Genomic DNA, 10,000 nt, shown 5'->3' with positions numbered 1-10,000 from the left:
ACCCATGCAGGGGCTACTCCAAAGACGGATCTCCAGCCACAAGACCGTCAACTGCTGCGGAGGAAGATCCCAGTCACCCCCTCGTCTGAACCGTCAATTGCTGCGGAGAAGGTCTCTTCCCAAACTGGTGGGGGGGATAAAAGCCCTGGTCGTGTTCCCTCTGAGCAGTTAGGGGTAACCGACAGAGGGCCGCGTGGTGGAGTCTGTCCCAAGCCTGAAACACCAGCGTCTCCGCTGGGCCGCCGGGCCTCTCCATACGGCACGAACACGACAAGCACGATCGATCCAGGAACGACGATTTCAGGACAACTCAGACGAATGAGAGCATGGTATATTTTAGCCCGAAGCCTCGCCCTTCTTTCATAGCTTCCGAGCATGTACACTTGGCCCTTCTTGCCCAAACTCTTGACGGTGCTGCCTTCCCGTCTATTTTAGTGCCTTCAACCTTAAGTATTATATTGCCTTCGAGCCCATTGTGGCACCACTTAAGGACAATGCACGAAGTGACCAACATACCAAAACTTTTTCTAAGTGTCTCTGAAAAACGTGTTCCCGAAAATCTCCGGGCACTCCGCCAATCCCCCCGTACAGAAAATGCAATTTTCGATTCGGCGGGGTAGCTCGCGGAGGGTCGACCGCGGATGCTGCATCTCAGCCCGGGTTCACGTCGAAAATCGGACCCTCATCAGAGCCTCCAGCGGCAACTCGTGAACCATGACCGGGAGTGCCCGTACCAGAAATGCAAATGCGACGTCGGCGGGCGACCGCGCGGAGGTCCCACCGGCCGAAGTCTCGTGAGGCCGGCCTGAGCCATCCGATGTTAACTTCATGGACTTCCGTGGGGAACTTGTTAACTGGCGGGCTGGCAGGAGCAAGCCATTGCCAAGCGGGCCGACTGTCGGAAGCATGACCGTCAGTTGAGCACTGTGGCCGGTAAGACACCCTTGAATCCGATACGATCGGGACTTCCGCGACCGGACTTAGGTTTCTTTTAGGACTTTGCCATTCTTGCGGGGAAAAGGGAAACACCGGAGCTCCCCGAGTTCACGAGCCGACCAAGAAGAGGTGCCACGGGGCTCCCACGAAGCGGTCGTGGTCGGCCCCTGGCCACCGGTCACCGGTCACCGAGTTCAAAACACGGCCCCTGTAATCTCCGGAGAGTCCGCCAATCCCCCCGTGCAGAAATTGCAAGTTGATGATCGGCGGATCGGACTCCGGAGGTCCTACCGAAAAGGGAGCGACCTGGTCGGCCGCTCGCCGCGGATCCTACCCCATCGGACTTCCGGGCAACCCAGAATCTCAAACCGGCGGAGGGCAAATCGTTCAGCAGAGTGCCAAGCCTCCACTGGCGGCAAGGGCCCCTCTCTGCCCCGCCGGAGGGGAGAGGGCAGACACCGGAGCTCCCCCGAATCGGTCGTAGTCGGCCCCTGGCCACCGGTCACCGAGTTCAAAACACGGCACCTGAAATCTCCGGAGAGTCCGCCAATCCCCCCGTGCAGAAAATGCAAGTTGATGATCGGCGGCTCGGGATCCGGAGGTCCTACCGAAAAGGGAGCGACCTGGTCGGCCGCACGCCGCGGATCCGACCCCATCGGACTTCCGGGCAACCCAGAATCTCAAGCCGGCGGAGGGCAAATCGTTCAGCAGAGTGCCAAGCCTCCACTTGCGGCAAGGGCCACTCTCTGCCCCGCCGGAGGGGAGAGGGCAGACACCGGAGCTCCCCCGAATCGGTCGTAGTCGGCCCCTGGCCAACGGTCACCGAGTTCAAAACACGGCACCTGAAATCTCCGGAGAGTCCGCCAATCCCCCCGTGCAGAAAATGCAAGTTGATGATCGGCGGCTCTGGATCCGGAGGTCCTACCGAAAAGGGAGCGACCTGGTCGGCCGCACGCCGCGGATCCAACCCCATCCGACTTCCGGGCAACCCAGAATCTCAACCGGGCGGAGGGCAAATCGTTCAGCTGAGTGCCAAGACTCAACTGGCGGCGAGGCTGACTCTCTGACCTAACGGCAGGGAGAGGGCAGACACCGCAGCTCTCCCGAAGCGGTCGTGGTCGGCCCCTGGCCACCGGTCACCGAGTTCAAAACACGGCACCTGAAATCTCCGGAGAGTCCGCCAATCCCCCCGTGCAGAAAATGCAAGTTGATGATCGGCGGCACGGGCTCCGGAAGTCCTACCGAAAAGGGAGCGACCTGGTCGGCCGAACTCCGTGGATCCGACCCCATACGACTTCCAGTCTCTTCGTTAATAACCATACCGGACAACTCGTAAACCAAACTCAGCTACGAACGGCAATTAGTTAAGCAGAAGGGCCGAGCAACTCGTCAACCAAACGGACGTGGGGAAACTCGTGAACCAAGCAGACGTGGGGCAACTCGTGAACCAGACGGCCAGGGAACTCGTCAATCAAGCTTTCCTGGAGCAATTCGTAAACCAAGCTGACCTACGAACGGCAATTAGTTAAGCAGAAGGGCCGGGCAACTCGTCAACCAAACGGACGTGGGGCAACTCGTGAACCAAGCAGACGTGGGGCAACTCGTGAACCAGACGGCCAGGGAACTCGTGAATCAAGCTTTCGTGGAGCAACTCGTAAACCAAGCTAACCTACGAACGGCAATGCACCAGAAGGACTGGGCAACTCATGAACCAAATGGACGTGGGGCAATTCGTGAACCAGGCAGACGTGGGGCAACTCGTGAACCAGACGGACAGGCAACTCGTGAATCAAGCTTTCGTGGGGCAACCCGTAAACCAAGCTGACCTACGAACGGCAATTAGTTAAGCAGAAGTGCCGGGCAACTCGTCAACCAAACGGACGTAGGGCAACTCGTGAACCAAGCAGACGTGGGGCAACTCGTGAACCAGACGGCCAGGGAACTCGTGAATCAAGCTTTCGTGGAGCAACTCGTAAACCAAGCTAACCTACGAACGGCAATGCACCAGAAGGACTGGGCAACTCATGAACCAAATGGACGTGTGGCAATTCGAAAACCAAGCAGACGTGCGGCAACTCGTGAACCAAGCAGACGTGGGGCAACTCGTGGACCAAGCTGACCTACGAACGGCAATTAGTTAAGCAGAAGTGCCGGGCAACTCGTCAACCAAATGGACGTGGAGCAATTAGTGAAGCAAGCAGACCTGTGGCAACTCGTCAACCAGACGGCCAGGGAACTCGTGAATCAAGCTTTCGTGGAGCAACTCGTAAACCAAGCTGACGTACGAACGTCAATTCACCAGAAGGACTGGGCAACTCATGAACCAAATGGACGTGTGGCAATTCGAAAACCAAGCAGACGTGCGGCAACTCGTGAACCAAGCAGACGTGGGGCAACTCGTGAACCAGTCAGACAGGCAACTCGTGAACCAAGCAGACGTGGGGCAACTCGTGAACCAGACGGCCAGGGAACTCGTCAATCAAGCTTTCGTGGAGCAATTCGTAAACCAAGCTGACCTACGAACGGCAATTAGTTAAGCAGAAGGGCCGGGCAACTCGTCAACCAAATGGACGTGGGGCAATTCGTGAACCAAGCAGACGTGGGGCAACTCGTGAACCAGTCAGACAGGCAACTCGTGAACCAAGCAGACGTGGGGCAACTCGTGAACCAGACGGCCAGGGAACTCGTGAATCAAGCTTTCCTGGAGCAATTCGTAAACCAAGCTGACGTACGAACGGCAATGCACCTGAAGGACTGGGCAACTCATGAACCAAATGGACGTGGGGCAATTCGTGAACCAGGCAGACGTGGGGCAACTCGTGAACCAGACGGACAGGCAACTCGTGAATCAAGCTTTCGTGGAGCAACTCGTAAACCAAGCTAACCTACGAACGGCAATGCACCAGAAGGACTGGGCAACTCATGAACCAAACGGACGTGGGGCAATTCGTGAACCAGGCAGACGTGGGGCAACTCGTGAACCAGACGGACAGGCAACTCGTGCATCAAGCTTTCGTGGGGCAACCCGTAAACCAAGCTGACCTACGAACGGCAATTAGTTAAGCAGAAGTGCCGGGCAACTCGTCAACCAAACGGACGTGGGGCAACTCGTGAAGCAAGCAGACGTGGGGCAACTCGTGAACCAGACGGCCAGGGAACTCGTGAATCAAGCTTTCGTGGAGCAACTCGTAAACCAAGCTAACCTACGAACGGCAATGCACCAGAAGGACTGGGCAACTCATGAACCAAACGGACGTGGGGCAATTCGTGAACCAGGCAGACGTGGGGCAACTCGTGAACCAGACGGACAGGCAACTCGTGCGTCAAGCTTTCGTGGGGCAACCCGTAAACCAAGCTGACCTACGAACGGCAATTAGTTAAGCAGAAGTGCCGGGCAACTCGTCAACCAAACGGACGTGGGGCAACTCGTGAAGCAAGCAGACGTGGGGCAACTCGTGAACCAGACGGCCAGGGAACTCGTGAATCAAGCTTTCGTGGAGCAACTCGTAAACCAAGCTAACCTACGAACGGCAATGCAGCAGAAGGACTGGGCAACTCATGAACCAAACGGACGTGGGGCAATTCGTGAACCAGGCAGACGTGGGGCAACTCGTGAACCAGACGGACAGGCAACTCGTGCATCAAGCTTTCGTGGGGCAACCCGTAAACCAAGCTGACCTACGAACGGCAATTAGTTAAGCAGAAGTGCCGGGCAACTCGTCAACCAAATGGACGTGGAGCAATTAGTGAAGCAAGCAGACCTGTGGCAACTCGTGAACCAGACGGCCAGGGAACTCGTGAATCAAGCTTTCGTGGAGCAACTCGTAAACCAAGCTGACCTACGAACGGCAATGCACCAGAAGGACTGGGCAACTCATGAACCAAACGGACGTGGGGCAATTCGTGAACCAGGCAGACCTGGGGCAACTCGTGAACCAGTCGGACAGGCAACTCGTGAACCAAGCAGACGTGGGGCAACTCGTGAACCAGACGGCCAGGGAACTCGTCAATCAAGCTTTCCTGGAGCAATTCGTAAACCAAGCTGACCTACGAACGGCAATTAGTTAAGCAGAAGGGCCGGGCAACTCGTCAACCAAATGGACGTGGGGCAATTCGTGAACCAAGCAGACGTGGGGCAACTCGTGAACCAGACGGCCAGGGAACTCGTGAATCAAGCTTTCGTGGAGCAACTCGTAAACCAAGCTGACGTACGAACGGCAATTCACCAGAAGGACTGGGCAACTCATGAACCAAATGGACGTGGGGCAATTCGTGAACCAGGCAGACGTGGGGCAACTCGTGAACCAGACGGACAGGCAACTCGTGAATCAAGCTTTCGTGGGGCAACTCGTAAACCAAGCTGACCTACGAACGGCAATTAGTTAAGCAGAAGTGCCGGGCAACTCGTCAACCAAATGGACGTGGAGCAATTAGTGAAGCAAGCAGACGTGGGGCAACTCGTGAACCAGACGGCCAGGGAACTCGTGAATCAAGCTTTCGTGGAGTAACTCGTAAACCAAGCTGACCTACGAACGGCAATGCACCAGAAGGACTGGGCAACTCATGAACCAAACGGACGTGGGGCAATTCGTGAACCAGGCAGACGTGGGGCAACTCGTGAACCAGACGGACAGGCAACTCGTGAGTCAAGCTTTCGTGGGGCAACCCGTAAACCAAGCTGACCTACGAACGGCAATTAGTTAAGCAGAAGTGCCGGGCAACTCGTCAACCAAATGGACGTGGAGCAATTAGTGAAGCAAGCAGACCTGGGGCAACTCGTGAACCAGACGGCCAGGGAACTCGTGAATCAAGCTTTCGTGGAGCAACTCGTAAACCAAGCTGACCTACGAACGGCAATTAGTTAAGCAGAAGGGCCGGGCAACTCGTCAACCAAACGAACGTGGGGCAACTCGTGAACCAAGCAGACGTGGGGCAACTCGTGAACCAGACGGCCAGGGAACTCGTGAATCAAGCTTTCCTGGAGCAATTCGTAAACCAAGCTGACGTACGAACGGCAATGCACCTGAAGGACTGGGCAACTCATGAACCAAATGGACGTGGGGCAATTCGTGAACCAGGCAGACGTGGGGCAACTCGTGAACCAGACGGACAGGCAACTCGTGAATCAAGCTTTCGTGGAGCAACTCGTAAACCAAGCTAACCTACGAACGGCAATGCACCAGAAGGACTGGGCAACTCATGAACCAAACGGACGTGGGGCAATTCGTGAACCAGGCAGACGTGGGGCAACTCGTGAACCAGACGGACAGGCAACTCGTGCATCAAGCTTTCGTGGGGCAACCCGTAAACCAAGCTGACCTACGAACGGCAATTAGTTAAGCAGAAGTGCCGGGCAACTCGTCAACCAAACGGACGTGGGGCAACTCGTGAAGCAAGCAGACGTGGGTCAACTCGTGAACCAGACGGCCAGGGAACTCGTGAATCAAGCTTTCGTGGAGCAACTCGTAAACCAAGCTAACCTACGAACGGCAATGCACCAGAAGGACTGGGCAACTCATGAACCAAACGGACGTGGGGCAATTCGTGAACCAGGCAGACGTGGGGCAACTCGTGAACCAGACGGACAGGCAACTCGTGCATCAAGCTTTCGTGGGGCAACCCGTAAACCAAGCTGACCTACGAACGGCAATTAGTTAAGCAGAAGTGCCGGGCAACTCGTCAACCAAACGGACGTGGGGCAACTCGTGAAGCAAGCAGACGTGGGGCAACTCGTGAACCAGACGGCCAGGGAACTCGTGAATCAAGCTTTCGTGGAGCAACTCGTAAACCAAGCTAACCTACGAACGGCAATGCAGCAGAAGGACTGGGCAACTCATGAACCAAACGGACGTGGGGCAATTCGTGAACCAGGCAGACGTGGGGCAACTCGTGAACCAGACGGACAGGCAACTCGTGCATCAAGCTTTCGTGGGGCAACCCGTAAACCAAGCTGACCTACGAACGGCAATTAGTTAAGCAGAAGTGCCGGGCAACTCGTCAACCAAATGGACGTGGAGCAATTAGTGAAGCAAGCAGACCTGTGGCAACTCGTGAACCAGACGGCCAGGGAACTCGTGAATCAAGCTTTCGTGGAGCAACTCGTAAACCAAGCTGACCTACGAACGGCAATGCACCAGAAGGACTGGGCAACTCATGAACCAAACGGACGTGGGGCAATTCGTGAACCAGGCAGACCTGGGGCAACTCGTGAACCAGTCGGACAGGCAACTCGTGAACCAAGCAGACGTGGGGCAACTCGTGAACCAGACGGCCAGGGAACTCGTCAATCAAGCTTTCCTGGAGCAATTCGTAAACCAAGCTGACCTACGAACGGCAATTAGTTAAGCAGAAGGGCCGGGCAACTCGTCAACCAAATGGACGTGGGGCAATTCGTGAACCAAGCAGACGTGGGGCAACTCGTGAACCAGACGGCCAGGGAACTCGTGAATCAAGCTTTCGTGGAGCAACTCGTAAACCAAGCTGACGTACGAACGGCAATTCACCAGAAGGACTGGGCAACTCATGAACCAAATGGACGTGGGGCAATTCGTGAACCAGGCAGACGTGGGGCAACTCGTGAACCAGACGGACAGGCAACTCGTGAATCAAGCTTTCGTGGGGCAACTCGTAAACCAAGCTGACCTACGAACGGCAATTAGTTAAGCAGAAGTGCCGGGCAACTCGTCAACCAAATGGACGTGGAGCAATTAGTGAAGCAAGCAGACGTGGGGCAACTACTCGTGAACCAGACGGCCAGGGAACTCGTGAATCAAGCTTTCGTGGAGTAACTCGTAAACCAAGCTGACCTACGAACGGCAATGCACCAGAAGGACTGGGCAACTCATGAACCAAACGGACGTGGGGCAATTCGTGAACCAGGCAGACGTGGGGCAACTCGTGAACCAGACGGACAGGCAACTCGTGAGTCAAGCTTTCGTGGGGCAACCCGTAAACCAAGCTGACCTACGAACGGCAATTAGTTAAGCAGAAGTGCCGGGCAACTCGTCAACCAAATGGACGTGGAGCAATTAGTGAAGCAAGCAGACCTGGGGCAACTCGTGAACCAGACGGCCAGGGAACTCGTGAATCAAGCTTTCGTGGAGCAACTCGTAAACCAAGCTGACCTACGAACGGCAATTAGTTAAGCAGAAGGGCCGGGCAACTCGTCAACCAAACGAACGTGGGGCAACTCGTGAACCAAGCAGACGTGGGGCAACTCGTGAACCAGACGGCCAGGGAACTCGTGAATCAAGCTTTCCTGGAGCAATTCGTAAACCAAGCTGACGTACGAACGGCAATGCACCTGAAGGACTGGGCAACTCATGAACCAAATGGACGTGGGGCAATTCGTGAACCAGGCAGACGTGGGGCAACTCGTGAACCAGACGGACAGGCAACTCGTGAATCAAGCTTTCGTGGAGCAACTCGTAAACCAAGCTAACCTACGAACGGCAATGCACCAGAAGGACTGGGCAACTCATGAACCAAACGGACGTGGGGCAATTCGTGAACCAGGCAGACGTGGGGCAACTCGTGAACCAGACGGACAGGCAACTCGTGCATCAAGCTTTCGTGGGGCAACCCGTAAACCAAGCTGACCTACGAACGGCAATTAGTTAAGCAGAAGTGCCGGGCAACTCGTCAACCAAACGGACGTGGGGCAACTCGTGAAGCAAGCAGACGTGGGGCAACTCGTGAACCAGACGGCCAGGGAACTCGTGAATCAAGCTTTCGTGGAGCAACTCGTAAACCAAGCTAACCTACGAACGGCAATGCACCAGAAGGACTGGGCAACTCATGAACCAAACGGACGTGGGGCAATTCGTGAACCAGGCAGACGTGGGGCAACTCGTGAACCAGACGGACAGGCAACTCGTGCATCAAGCTTTCGTGGGGCAACCCGTAAACCAAGCTGACCTACGAACGGCAATTAGTTAAGCAGAAGTGCCGGGCAACTCGTCAACCAAACGGACGTGGGGCAACTCGTGAAGCAAGCAGACGTGGGGCAACTCGTGAACCAGACGGCCAGGGAACTCGTGAATCAAGCTTTCGTGGAGCAACTCGTAAACCAAGCTAACCTACGAACGGCAATGCACCAGAAGGACTGGGCAACTCATGAACCAAACGGACGTGGGGCAATTCGTGAACCAGGCAGACGTGGGGCAACTCGTGAACCAGACGGACAGGCAACTCGTGCATCAAGCTTTCGTGGGGCAACCCGTAAACCAAGCTGACCTACGAACGGCAATTAGTTAAGCAGAAGTGCCGGGCAACTCGTCAACCAAACGGACGTGGGGCAACTCGTGAAGCAAGCAGACGTGGGGCAACTCGTGAACCAGACGGCCAGGGAACTCGTGAATCAAGCTTTCGTGGAGCAACTCGTAAACCAAGCTAACCTACGAACGGCAATGCACCAGAAGGACTGGGCAACTCATGAACCAAACGGACGTGGGGCAATTCGTGAACCAGGCAGACGTGGGGCAACTCGTGAACCAGACGGACAGGCAACTCGTGCATCAAGCTTTCGTGGGGCAACCCGTAAACCAAGCTGACCTACGAACGGCAATTAGTTAAGCAGAAGTGCCGGGCAACTCGTCAACCAAACGGACGTGGGGCAACTCGTGAAGCAAGCAGACGTGGGGCAACTCGTGAACCAGACGGCCAGGGAACTCGTGAATCAAGCTTTCGTGGAGCAACTCGTAAACCAAGCTAACCTACGAACGGCAATGCACCAGAAGGACTGGGCAACTCATGAACCAAACGGACGTGGGGCAATTCGTGAACCAGGCAGACGTGGGGCAACTCGTGAACCAGACGGACAGGCAACTCGTGCATCAAGCTTTCGTGGGGCAACCCGTAAACCAAGCTGACCTACGAACGGCAATTAGTTAAGCAGAAGTGCCGGGCAACTCGTCAACCAAATGGACGTGGAGCAATTAGTGAAGCAAGCAGACCTGTGGCAACTCGTGAACCAGACGGCCAGGGAACTCGTGAATCAAGCTTTCGTGGAGCAACTCGTAAACCAAGCTGACCTACGAACGGCAATGCACCAGAAGGACTGGGC

Source organism: Narcine bancroftii, unplaced genomic scaffold, assembly GCF_036971445.1.
Source record: "Narcine bancroftii isolate sNarBan1 unplaced genomic scaffold, sNarBan1.hap1 Scaffold_643, whole genome shotgun sequence".
NCBI classification, from domain to species: domain Eukaryota; kingdom Metazoa; phylum Chordata; class Chondrichthyes; order Torpediniformes; family Narcinidae; genus Narcine; species Narcine bancroftii.
The sequence above is the reverse complement of the archived record's forward strand: the minus strand, read 5'-3'. Positions refer to the sequence as shown.